Genomic DNA, 13363 nt, shown 5'->3' on the forward strand with positions numbered 1-13363 from the left:
CTCGTGTTGTAATTGTTTTCTTACCGAGACTCACTCTGACTGTAATGTGGTGTCCATTTGCAGACTCGGTGCAACCACAAACAACTTTTGAAAATGTTCAGCAGCTCTGACTAATAAAGTTGAAATTCCTCCTAATGCTCTGCTAAACACAGCTTTGGGTGAAGAGAACAGGCTGCAGAAAGCATCACAATAAAGTCAGAGTCTGCAAAGCTGAAGAGGTTCTTTTCTTTTAAAGCATCATGGTGTACTCTGCAGAGGTCCTCACTTCTACACTGTAAACTATTTGACACCTGCAAAGATTTAAAACTTTATTTTTAGACATCCAAGATAATTTACCGGGTTGTTTTAACTTTGCTTTATTCTACACCTTTCCAAGAATGTGCCTAATACAATTAGGCACATAAAAACTCCAAAAATACCAATCATTTGCATAGAAGTAGCAAACAATACTTCTTCTTAGGCTGCACAACATTTAGGTTGAAGTAATTCTATTGAACAATAGATTTTAATTTGTCCTATTTTTGAATGCTTGTGAGGAACTCCTTGTTTCTAGATTTCTCATTACAAGATTTCTTGTTCAGTGAAAATGACTTGCTGCATGGACAGATCATTTCACTACTTCCTAGTGATTTTCTCCTTAAGATTAGTGTTCTTTCCTATTTTTAGGCTACCTCTTTTTGCAGTGTACTGGCCTCTCTTCCTCATTTCCCTCGGTAGCCGGAGGCCAAAAGCATGGATGATAAATCCACAGCCGAGAGAGGCCGGCATTCTTCGGGAGCCAGCACTTCCCTTAATCTGCCCCGGACTTGGAGCAACAGTTGGCCGAGCTGGCAGGAGGGGCAGCTTTAACCGTGAGCATGATGGGTTTGCGTGGCAGAAAAAGCACTGAGAATTTAGACGTTTGCAGAGATTCAGATACAAGCGTTGGCAGACGTGATCAGTTTCACTCAGCTCCAAACACAGACAAACCCGGAGCATTACCCCACCTGCCACTCTTGCTTTCCAGCTCAATCCCTCCTGTGACTGTTTTCTTTGGAGAATGCCGCAGAATGAGAGGGCTGATAAAAGCTCCAGAGGCGCTGGACTAGGAAATGCCTTGCAGATGTGTGCAGTGACTCAGAGATTTGTCAGCCAGAGTTTTTCCCTTTTTTTTTTTTTCTAACAAAAAAATCTGTTTTCCCCGACGTTTCTGAAAGTGTGACAAACCTCAAATGTGTTTGTATCCCCTGAAGTGCGTTCCGTTACCCACTGTGAAGATTACCGATCTGATGGTGTGACAATAGCACGTCAGTGGGCAGTGGTATGTGTGAATGTACAGCCTGTGCACTTTTCACCAAAGAGATCAACTCCCAGCAAATGAATTCATCTCCGCTGGTCTCTAGTTTCGATTGATTACTTTAATTTGCCCTTTAATGAGTAGGAGGCCTCCTGCTTGCAATTAGTGCACGAGCACATGAGTGCATGTGTGTGTGTGCTACTTGTTGCATTGTGTTTAATTACTGCTGTGCGTCTATGCTGTGTGTGTAGCTCAGCGGGATCTAGCAGGAATGGAAGGATGCTTGACTGCACTTTGGCATCCAGTGACACCCACACCGACACAGCAGCAGCGCCAGGACTTCCTGTGATTTCTTCCAGTGTTTTTCCGTTGTTTTAAAGCTTAATACAGTCAATCCCAGGGTTTGAATCCTGCACTGATCTTCCTTCATACTCCCAGTCATGCTATTGGTGAAAAAATACTGTTACAAAAAAGTCTAAAAATCTCTTTTTATGTTAACAAGAAAGAGGAAAAAATATCTCATGGCTGAAAAGCATTTTCTGAGCATGCTCTGTTTTTTTTTTCTCCTTGGCCATTGTAGTTTAGGGTCAATGTAGATATTGTATATGAATGACTAAGGTTTAACACAGAATCTTTTTCTGAATATGCATTTCTAGTCTGAAAAAAACTAAAATGTAAAAACATCCAATGTGTCATTGTTTTCATGGATTTTTAGAGTCACCAATGAACCTCTGAAGCAAGTTTTTGGACTATGAGGGGAACCCGAGTGCCCGGACGGCACCCACACATGCACGCGGAGAGCACGCCAGCTCCACACAGAAGGGTCCCAGCTGGGATTTGAACCTCCTCACTGTGAGGCAGTAGCACTGTCCACTACGCTGTTCATCCCTATTCTTGTCTTACCTGTGAAAAAATAGGTGATTGTCTTTCTGTTTTCTTCTAATTAGTTTAGTTTCTTTATTTTTCAAACACAATTGAAAAATCAAAACAGTGGTTTAAAAGACATAAGACAGTACAGTGTGCTTGTAATGGAGTGGGTTGAAGAGAAATCTTGTCTGATCCCACCCCTTTTTACAACACCTGATTGTTGTTAATTGTTTCTGATCTATTAGTGATTTCTTGTAGTTTATTTTGAATACATGTAAACTTTTTCTTTGTTTTAAACTTTCATCCAATCCATTCCATAAATCCACACCACAATTTGATAAACACATTTTCTTTTTGTTGTTGTTGCACTGCTTTTTGAAATTCAGTTGTTTTCTTAGATTGTAACTCCCGTCTCTGTCTCTGAACATGTGGTGTAAGTTTATTGGAAGTAAATTGTATCTGGCTTTACACATGATGTCATGGTTAGGGTTTCCTTGTATTGGTTTTTACTTTCCGTGTTGTTTTTTTGTCATGTTTGAGTTCTGTTTCCTGTTTTATTTTGAAAGGTTCCCTGCATGTCATGTTTTTGAGTTCTACTTCCCAGGTTCCAATCTCTCCTGATCGTTGTCACCTGTCCTGTCTGTATTTAAGTCTCGTCTCTGCCTTCCTCTTGTCCTGGTCCATTAATGTCTCTTCCCTGACTCCCTTCTGCCATGTGTTCATGCCATGCCCACAGTAAGTTTAATTTTGTTTTCCTGCTCTGCAGCGCTTTTTTTTAGTTGAATAAATCCCTTGCCCTGAAACTGTGTGCCTCCCGTCTCTGCATTTTGGGTCCTTCACGCTCATCAGCCCTCCCTACCTGACACATGATGAGTCATCTTCAGTTTCACAAAATGGAGCATTTGTATGTGTCTCACAATCTACTCCATGAACAATTTTAACAGCTTTTTTTGTAAGATTTGCAAGCACTGTAGGTTTGTTTTATAAGTATTTCCCCAAACTTCTACACTGTACTGTAAATATGGTAGTATTTTGTATTTTGGATGAATATATTAGTAAATGTGCTTTGAGAGTGAGTGTATTAGTTGACCCTATAAAGTTAAGAGTCAAAGTCCCATCAGTTGTGTGACATTTGTTGCATCCCCTGAAGGTGCAATGAGCTGCAGACACAGCCCCACTTGCTAGCCTGTAGCCGGTTCACCCCCTCTTGTGCTGAACGTCAAGCAGCGAAGCACCAGGTCCCATTTTCAGAATCTTTTGTGGATTTGAACCCAAGACCTTCCACTCTCAGGACAGTCTATAGCAACTAATATTATAGTTGAGCCTTGTTTGATCATAGATGTAACATTGAATGTGAGGATGGGAATTGTTTTGGGCTTTATGTCTTGTCAGCAGAAGCGATAGTGAAGGACCCAAAAAAGCAGGAGAGCAGACTTTTGAAGGGAGCCTAAAACTTAATTAAACCAACTCAAATTTAGACAAAACCACAAACAGAGAGAGATAACATCACCTAGGTGAACTCTAAACCAGACCCTTTAATACACTGAGGATGATTAACTGGAATGAAGACAGCTGGGGACGATCAGGAATCTGATCCTGGGGAGAAACCTGAGACCAAAGAAAACAGAACTGAAAACAAACCAGAGCCCAATCCTCACATCTTGTACCTTTGAGATACAGATGTCAGGATAAAGGCAAACATAGAAACATGTTACTTACCAATGTTTTTGTATAAATGCAAAGACCCACTGTTATCATATTTTGATATTTTGTGGTCTTTTAATCATGATCATGGCATTCTGGGTTGTTTTCTAGGACATAGTTTCTGCGGAGCGGCAGTATTTCTTTAGAAATTCACCTCTGAGTTGTGGGCAGGACTGTTGGTGCGGAGCAACCGCGACCCTCCTTCCCCTCCCCATTGCTGAGAGCTGTCTGTTTACACTCTCTCCCACTAGCAAACAGCCCCTCACAACCCCAACCTAACATTACAGCTATTAAACAAGGACGAACAATATTGGAGCGATCCAGCCGTACAGTTTAGATCCAGATTCCAGCTGAGAAGAGGAAAACAACGACGTTCATGGATCTATTTGTCTATAAATGGATGGATCACAATGGAGCTGAGCACAGAGCTTCTGGCCACCCCAGCGTATTTTCTACGTAACAAATAAGCTCTTTTTCAAACTGCACTTTTTCTTCCCCTCCTGATTCACAACAATTTGAATGAAAAACTAACCAAAAATGCAATTTCGTGCTTCATTTTCTTTAAATATGTCCTCCATTATTGGAAAAATGCCACTATGTTAAAAACTCAGTTTTCCTCAGAGTGGGTCTTTAATTAATTTAAAAAGATGTGCATTAAAGAGGAAGCAACATACAAATGACATGTTTGATGCATGAGAACAAAAAAAACGGGGAACTTTAATGCGTCATCCTTTCCAGGTCAGCATCGGTGAGTGGGTAGAGGCTCCATGCCTTTTTACCTCCAATCGAGTGCTTGATAGGATCTGAATGATCCCCTTAGCCGAGAGCAGGTAGGCCTCTCAGGCACAAGTAACCTATGTCAACGTGTGGAAAAAGTGAAGTGCAGTGGCGACGGCTAGCTTCATTAATAACAAACATACTGCAATTATTTGCTGAGAATCTCCTGTCTCCAGGAGGACTGACTTCCACCTCAATTTAATTATGTTTGAGCTGTTTCATGCTGATTTGAAGTGTAAAGCAAGCCACTAATGATGGTGTGTGGTTGATTGATCTAAAGCTCCCGTGCCAGTAGGATGCATACCATTTGCCTTTCTCTGTCATTAGGAAAATAATCTTGTGTTGATTGCTGGGAGCTAATTACAAAAGCCACTGCTGGAAACTAGTGAGGAATACAATGAAACAGTTGCACAGGTGGAGCTGACAAGCTATTAGCTCAGCAGTTTGCTGTCAAAAATACTGGAGAATTTTACAGCAGAAACCTTCCTTGTTTATGGCCTTGCATCTGTGCATTTTCCTGATCATACAATTCCTCGTGGGAGCGCAACATCCCACTGCATCCATGTTATAAATAGTTTCTGGTGTCTACAGATGCAGTGAAACAGTGTGACATAACAAAGGCGTGCAGTAGATAAACATCTTTGTTGTCCCTGCAGCGGCTGTTATTAAGCACATGCATTAATCGCTCCGAAAGAAACACTGTAAGAGCACCAGGAAGCATGAGTTTTTCACAGCCACTCCACGTGTTAAACAAAGCTGTCAGAACATGTAAAGCAGCCGTGGTAACCTGAAGGAGCATTGGCTGCATCCCAACATGACTGCAGGCCTGAAAACAGGTAAAACATCCTCCATGTTTAATGAGAGAGCTTCAAAATATCCTCCCGCTCTTGAACAGAGCATCTTCTTCTGGATTCCCCTCATAAGCTCTGCATAGTGATAGTGCCAAAGGTGACCTCTGGCTACACCTGCAGATTTTCCTCCAGTCATTTTGTTGGTGCAGATAAAACATGGGGATGCAGCTGATGCTGCATTCAGTGCTTTGGAGCAGGAACGTCTCCGGAAAAAAAACCTTGAAATAACAAGCAAGAACACTTTACCTGTGCGCTGCAAAATCAAAGAAGTGCCCTCAGACGGAGTGATATTAAAAATTCTCGGTGCTTAAATTTTAGATGAGAGGCTCGGGTCCTCACAGGAGAATCTCAGACGTGTGATGTATCTGCAAGTAGATGAAACCTTCTTGAGTCCAGACATCTCTTAAGCTTCTCGTGTCTTCACAAACAAAAATACGAATTGTAATTTGTTGACAGAAGTGAGTACAGATCATCATTTGTGACAATACACTACTGTTAGTAAGGTTTGGATATTGTTATTTACGTGAGGGCTTTTCCTATTTGGTCTGAATTTTAATGTTTCCTTTGATATTGCTGACAATGAATGAGAAGAAAAACTATTTTCATTAGTTTGATATTTATGACCTCAAAAATGATAACAATAATAAAGATAGACCCAAAAAAACAAAAATGGACCATGTCAATTGTGAGTATTTCCACCATTTGCTGCAGTGACAGCTTGACAGTGACGTCTCCAACTCCTCACTAGCCTCATTATTATGTTCTGAGGTGTCCCACTCTTTCTCAAGTTCTACATGCACTTCTGCAGGTCACTTGGAGGTCTGATCATCCATCCAGTCTCTCCTTCAGCTGGTGTCAGATGTGCTCTGTGGGCCTCAGGTCAGAGGTCATTGAATTTTGACATTGTTGCCACATTGAACAAGTTTTTCTTTTAGAATTTTGGGGTTTTGGCACGGACAAGTAAGACACGCTGAACACAGAGAGACTATTATTTGGAAAACACTAAACAGGGTGCATCTATCACCACAACACTATTACCTCCCTATCCTGAAAACCTGTGAAGTGAAACAAAAAAAGGCGACATCCACTGAGTTTCTCACAATGTCCCTAACTTATTGTAAGTAGTGTAGCGGCTGCGGGCTTATGAGCGGCTAGAGAGGCTGCGGCAGGTCCTGTTTGCGACGCGCTCCACAAAAAAACTATGACCATGAAATCCACTTTGTGTGTCGTGATTTATTCCACTTCATCGTTGCCACAGATGACACTTATGATACGATCCATCAAAGCAGAGTTCATAATCATGTATGGAAGTGGTCAACAAAAAATACTGGGCCCTGTGCACCCTCTATGTATCAAACCAAACTAACACAGGTGACATGTGCGCCTAAATGACGTCTTAACTAATCACGTAACCAAAAAAGGGAATTATGAACAAACATGATAATGGCGACTACAGGGAGTGTTGTAATAATGAAATCTTTATGAGCTGCATTTAAGTTTGCACCAAGTTAAATATTTGGAGACTTTTATTTTTAGTTTTTTAACAATTTTTCTGTGTAAATCATTTAGCTATTTAAAAAACAAGTGAAAAGGGTTCAATCTTAATATCTTTAAGAATAAGTACCCCTTAAAATTCTAGATGTTGAGCATGCTGGATGAGCCCTGTGCAGATAACAAGTCGTCTTTTCAGGGCATAACAAACTCACTCGCCATCATCTCTTTTACGTTTATTCAGTCATTCATCTTTCTTCCTGCTCAGACCAAAGGAAAACATTTCCAGCATCTCTCCGCCACCTCTTTGTTCTGTTAATTCATCACACTCTGGTCTCCTGCTTCAGTGTCTGCCCGTAGCTGTTTTCTGCCATAATTGTTGTTGCTGCCCTTGGCCTCAGCTGTGGTGCTGCATGTCAGTGCTAGAGGCGCACACTGACACTCTCGCCTACAGTCAGTCTCAGAGTCAAAGCCAGCCGGATGCTCTCCAGCAGGATCTACAGTGTTTCTGTTGATGCAGCTTCCCTCAATATGTTCTGTTTATTTAGAATAACTTTGTCACTTTTCTGAACAGGCTGTGGAAAAATGTATGTGCAAATTCTAGTATTTACAGATAGGGAAATATAATTTTTTCCACAGCAAATCATCAGTTGGGGATTCTTGTTTTAGTTTAATGCCAGATTTCCTTTCTGACAAACTCCTCTGTTGGGGACCGGCACATGGAGGCATTGGATTGTGTCCTATTGTGGTTGCATTAAAACTTTTTCATTCTTCCATCCATTCATACTCTAAACCTGCGTGCTCCTGTTAACCCTTGCATTGACGTGTTCTCCCTGCCATGACAAAGGTGGATGAAGGTGAAGAGGATTTCATGAAATGCATGGACACCAGTGAGGTTCACAAATCATTGAAGTAAAAAGGTTCAGCGCACTGTCTAGTGGGTCTAGATGACCCAACTCCCAATGTTAAAGTGCCTAGGATAGCACAAGGGATACAGGTCCAGAAAAGGCATGCTGCGCCTTGGACAGTTCAAGTGTGCTAAAAACAAAAATGTGTCTAACTATGCTCAAATGTGAGAGTTTCGAAGACGTGTTTACGCACGTTTATGTCCACCGTTTTATTGGAAGTGGCCGCTTAAACACACGCTGCCGCATAGCTTCTGGTTGTCTGTTTTATCTGGACCTGAATCAGTCATCGCGCAAATCCAACTCCACCCCATTGATTCTGACTCTTTCTGTGTTTGTGCATCAACTGAGTGTTGCTGCCTCTGGGTCCTAGCTCAGTCAGCACCTCCAGCTCCAATCCAAGATCCCGTGGGCTGTGTGACCTCACGCACACACAGGCATCTGTAAACACACTTCTTCAGCTCTAATTTATGCAATCAGAGATCTCAATTTACATTTATTACCATGGATCTTACACGTTAAGGCTGCCTGCAAGGTCACTGCAGTGGAGCTCCCTCATCTTTAGTGAGATGCTCCGACAGCTCCAGGGGTGGATCCTGGATTCACCTCGGGAGCCGCACATTTGACTCCGCATTGTTCTCTTTGCAAGTGTGCGTGTTCTGTCACTGCTGCCAGCGATGACACAAGAAACGCATAGATCTCATTATCCCATAATTGCAGGGTGCATCAGTGAGGATGTTCTTCTCGGTTTAGGAGCCCTTGATGCTGAACAAAGAGCGCTCTGATTTCTCCTTGGAGGTACGTGAAGGAATGGGAAAAGAGGAGTGGGCTGGAACCAGTCATCCCTTACTTCTCTATCCCACCCTCCCTCCTACTCAGTTGTTTAATCGGCATTTCATTAGAAAAACACCCTTTTTTTTTGCCTCTTCTCCTCCACTCCCCCCTCCCTCCCCCAGGATTGGATGTAGCAATCCTCCAGGATGGCATCATATCCAAGTACACTTCCCAACTGGGATCCAGACAGTGGAAAAGCTGTGGATAATTTGCCTTTCCTCACTCCTCTGCCTCTAACTGAGATGGATGCAGATGAGCTTCTCTATACGTCTCATTTTGTGTGTGCGCGCCAGAGCTGCTGTCTGTCTTTAGCCGGGCCTGCTGAGGCAGGAGGAGAGTATAATCAGATTTAAAGCATGTCAAGGACTGTGAATAATTTCCTCATTACCCCCACCCCTCCCGTCATTTTCAGGGCATATTTAATTTACCAAGAAAAAGGAGCAGGTTTGTGTCTGCGCGTGTGCGTTCGTGCACGTGTCTTTGTGTGTAAGTCACATCTTTGCAGGAGACTGCCTCACATCTTCCTGCTTGAGGAAGCAAGATTCACTCCTTGCATGCTCGCTCTCCGTCTCTCTTTGCCACCCTCTCCGACCCCCTGAGAGCTACAGCTGTCACAGTGTCACTTTTCCCATCCATAATTGAGGAGTGTGCACTGCACAAAGCCCGTGGAACCATGTCAACCACTTCCAGTTGCTCCTGTTAAATAATCAGGCAGAACCAACACTGCCAGGGGGGGAGTGCGCTTGTGCAGCTGCTTGTGTAATCAGTCGTGCCCTGTATTCTTACCCCACCTGGCAAGTCACCCACAGAAGGAGCAGCCCCTCGTTCCTCCCAAAGGTCCTGTCATGAAAAACTGTCCCAACGGAGTTTGATTTCAACATTTTCACGAGGTTGAACTCCATGTGTGGTTGTTCTTGAATGCCAAGTTTCACATTCAGGTCTCAGATTTCATCGTTTTTCTCCTTCTGCACCTGGTCGCCCCACGCCCACTTCACCTGTTTCCAGCGTTCAATTTAATCTGTTAAAAAATCTAAAGCCCACTCGTTAACTCATTCCATGTTCTGGGTGAATACTTGATTCTGATTGGCTGCAGGGTGACCATTAAAAAATGATAATGGACACCCTAAAAAAAGACGTTCCGGTCACATAGCCTGAATGTTCTATATTATTGTGCTGGCCTAAACACCAGTTGTTCACTGGAACAAAAGAAACTTGGAACATAGTTGGACACATGTCATTCCACAGTTGATTACCACAGCAGTAGAAAAGATCTCTGGCCTTCAAATGTCTCTGTGATGGACGTGACAGAATCTCTAACAAATATTACCATGTCTTAATTTTAAAAGGGTTATTGTCTGTCTTTCTGAGCTTGTTGTTTGATGCAGAGTAAATACATGCTAATGGATAATTTTAATATTAATTAATGAAAGAAATTGTTTATAGAGAGTTTATGATGGATATTTCACGCAATATTAGCGATCTAGGAAACTACTTGCAGACTTTGTTTTATTGAAACAAATTTTAGCTTCATCATCTGGACATAAACAAGCAGTAAGAGGTGAACTTTCCCTCTGAAACGATGCTTTGGATCACTCATGATGTTTAGCATTCACTGTACTTTCCTCCGATGCGACAGACCAGGGTCGGTGCTGGCTTGATAGGGGTTTCAGTGACAACACGTCACACTATGTATGAAACAGTCTGCTTCTTGTGAAAAACAATTTCAACTTAAAAACCTAAAAAACAACAATATTAAAGTTCTAATATTTGATTTGATGTTTCTTTCTTTGAGTGAGCACGGCATGAGAAGGATAATGCCCAACGAGGTTTCCATTATCAGGAATTGATGGACAAAGTTGAAGATTAAGATCAACTTTATTGATCCCCGTAGAGAAATTCAGTTGAAGTTGAAATGAATTTGTTAATTTTAACTCTCATGTAGTTTATTCCAAAGACTAGAATTTGCTGTTTGGATCCATTTTTGGTCAATTAATCGGATCGTTTAAAATGAATCAATTTTGACTGTGAAACGTATCGGCGACCACAAGGTATGATATGAATCAAAAGGTTACTCCCCTAGTAGAATGATTATCTTTCCCAATTGGTAAAATAAAAAAAATTACATAGAGAAACTGGAACTATTGTTCATACTAAATAGTGTTTTTTCAGGTTAGGACACAAACCTTTGGTCAAACGGATGCAACGGCTGGATTTTTTTGATTTATCGTCATCTGAAAACCAGTTGAACAGCTCTAATATTTCAAAATAAATAAAAATATGTTATAAAAAAATATTTCAGAATAAATGTCTGTCTCAAAAGTGAACTGCAGTGAAACTGCTGTTTGATTTGCATTTTCCAGTTTCTGTGACAACTAGATCCGTTCCCACACTTTTATCAACAGGAGACAATATCGTGCCAAAATGTAAACGAGCTATTTCTTTTCTCTTTTTATGTGCACTTAAATGTTTTGATTTTCTCAGTCACCCTGTTTGTTTCTGATCTTTTCACACGAGCTTCTCTGCTCTCTTGACCCCCGTTTCTCCTTTCATGGGAGTGTCATGATCATCTCGCAGGAGTGAAAGCATGCGACAAGCTGCCAGAGATAAAAGACGCCTGAATGGAAATCTGTGCACAGCCTCCTTCCACACTTCTCTCTACCTCCACAGCCTTTCCTCCATCTCTGTGTAATTGAACATCTCCATCCTCACAGTGAAATTGCAGTGACTCACTGCGTTCATATCCATTAGAGCTGCACCACCTACCCCGACTCACAATCACTCTCACACCGAGGGTGGTTGTTGAAGTAGACGAGTAAACAGGAAGCCAAAGAAAAAACTGGTTAAGATCCACAGCAGTTAGATAATACAATATTGATAATAAGTTATAGACAACAAAAAGAGACGTGAATAAATATGAAAGTGTTAAATACATGTTAGTGTTGTGTTGATACATGAAAACATCTGCATGATGGGCATGTCTTGACATCCCCATGTCTGACACATCTATCAAATCATGGTGCTGCAGAAAAGTTCAGCAGAAATTCTTCAGAAGGCTCAAAGAACCAGAAACAGTCACAATTAGCACTGCAACCTTAATTGAACAATTCAAAGAAAAAAGAAAAAAAAAATCAGAAAATTGACAGTATTTGAAAAAATAAGAACTTTACTGCAGCCTCCATCCAGAAACTGTCAGAAAGTATCTGCTTTGTGTGACACAGGAAGCTACCGTACATTAAACTGAACACTCAGAAACGTGGACGACTCATAGGCTCATTAATTGATGAGTAATGACTGTGTGAAACCTCCCACTCCACAGGCTGCTGACTGCCTTTAGATTATGGAGTTTTTACTCATGATTTCAAATGCAAGAAATATCCAACATATAGTCAGGTGCAACAAGGTGGTGGTTTGCTCCACACAGATGAAGGAACGAGCTCAAGAAGTGGCAGCTTGTTACTCTAGCTCTTCAGCATGCACATTTTTCACAGGTTTTTCTGCCTCGTTTATTCAGTTAAGTACAACTGAGATTTCATCACAGTTAAACTGGGGATAGATTCGTTTTAAGGGCTTGTTTATTGGTCATGAGGGTTCATCTCATTTCTAGTTTTTAAGTCGTAATACTTGTGAAGAGACTCGCAGTTCCTGGGAGAGCTGGACAGGAGATGTAACGGATGCAGACCTAAAGTAACAGCAAACAGGAGGACAACTAAGTGACCTGTTGCACAAGCAAGTTAGGCCCCATTCACTCTAATGCAAGATGTCCCAACAACAGGGACATTTTGCATTAGTTAGGTGTGGAAACCAAGACAATTGTAAGTAGCTGAATTTTTGTCATGAACCCACAATTCTGTTTTAGTGCTCTGAAACTTGGGGTCACCTCTTTTGATTGATGGATGAGTTTGGGCTCTAAACTGAACTGCATGTCTGTCCTGCCCATTTTCATTTTCGGGAAGGTGGTGTTTAATGGCGTCATGGCTGGCGAGGATGATGACAGCCACTGAGCTGAAAAACTGGAATCAAATCAGCCCAAAACAAACCAAAATGTGGCGTCATACACTTTTGATCTCTGTTTCAAACCACTTTGGTTCATGCTTCACCTCATAGGAGCTGATGATGGTGCTTCAAAGAGTTCACTTTCACCAAACAAAACGGGAACCACTGGAAGGACTCAGTTCTTTAAATTCAACAGGGCATTCAGAATGATTTCTCTTCCTTTAATGTATCAGAAATGCTCCAGGAAACAAAGGGACTGAGCCACGACTGTTCTGATCACAAACACTTTGTAAACAGATTGCAGTTTGGGTTGTAGAAAGCCTGTGTGCCAGAGAAGGTGGTCATCGGCAGAGAAGCACCTCAGGGGTTCTCAGGGCTCTTTTTTTAACGCTGTTAACCTCTGATTCTAACTCAGAGCCTTGTCCTCTGAGAAATGCTCTGATGACTCCCCCAAAGTAAATTACTGCAGCGCTGTACAAGAGGATGGAAGTGGTGGCCCTGTTGTGACATGGTGTGGTAACTACTGCCTCATTTTGAATATCAAGAAAATCAGGAGCTGATTGAGGACTTTAGGAAACAACGTGACAAATTCAACACTATTTTTATCCAGTAAAAAGAGGTGAAATGAAATTGCAGGGAAAAAAAGGGCCGGTTTGCTGGCTAAA

The sequence above is a fragment of the Oryzias latipes genome, chromosome 14 (assembly GCF_002234675.1).
Source record: "Oryzias latipes chromosome 14, ASM223467v1".
NCBI classification, from domain to species: Eukaryota; Metazoa; Chordata; class Actinopteri; order Beloniformes; family Adrianichthyidae; genus Oryzias; species Oryzias latipes.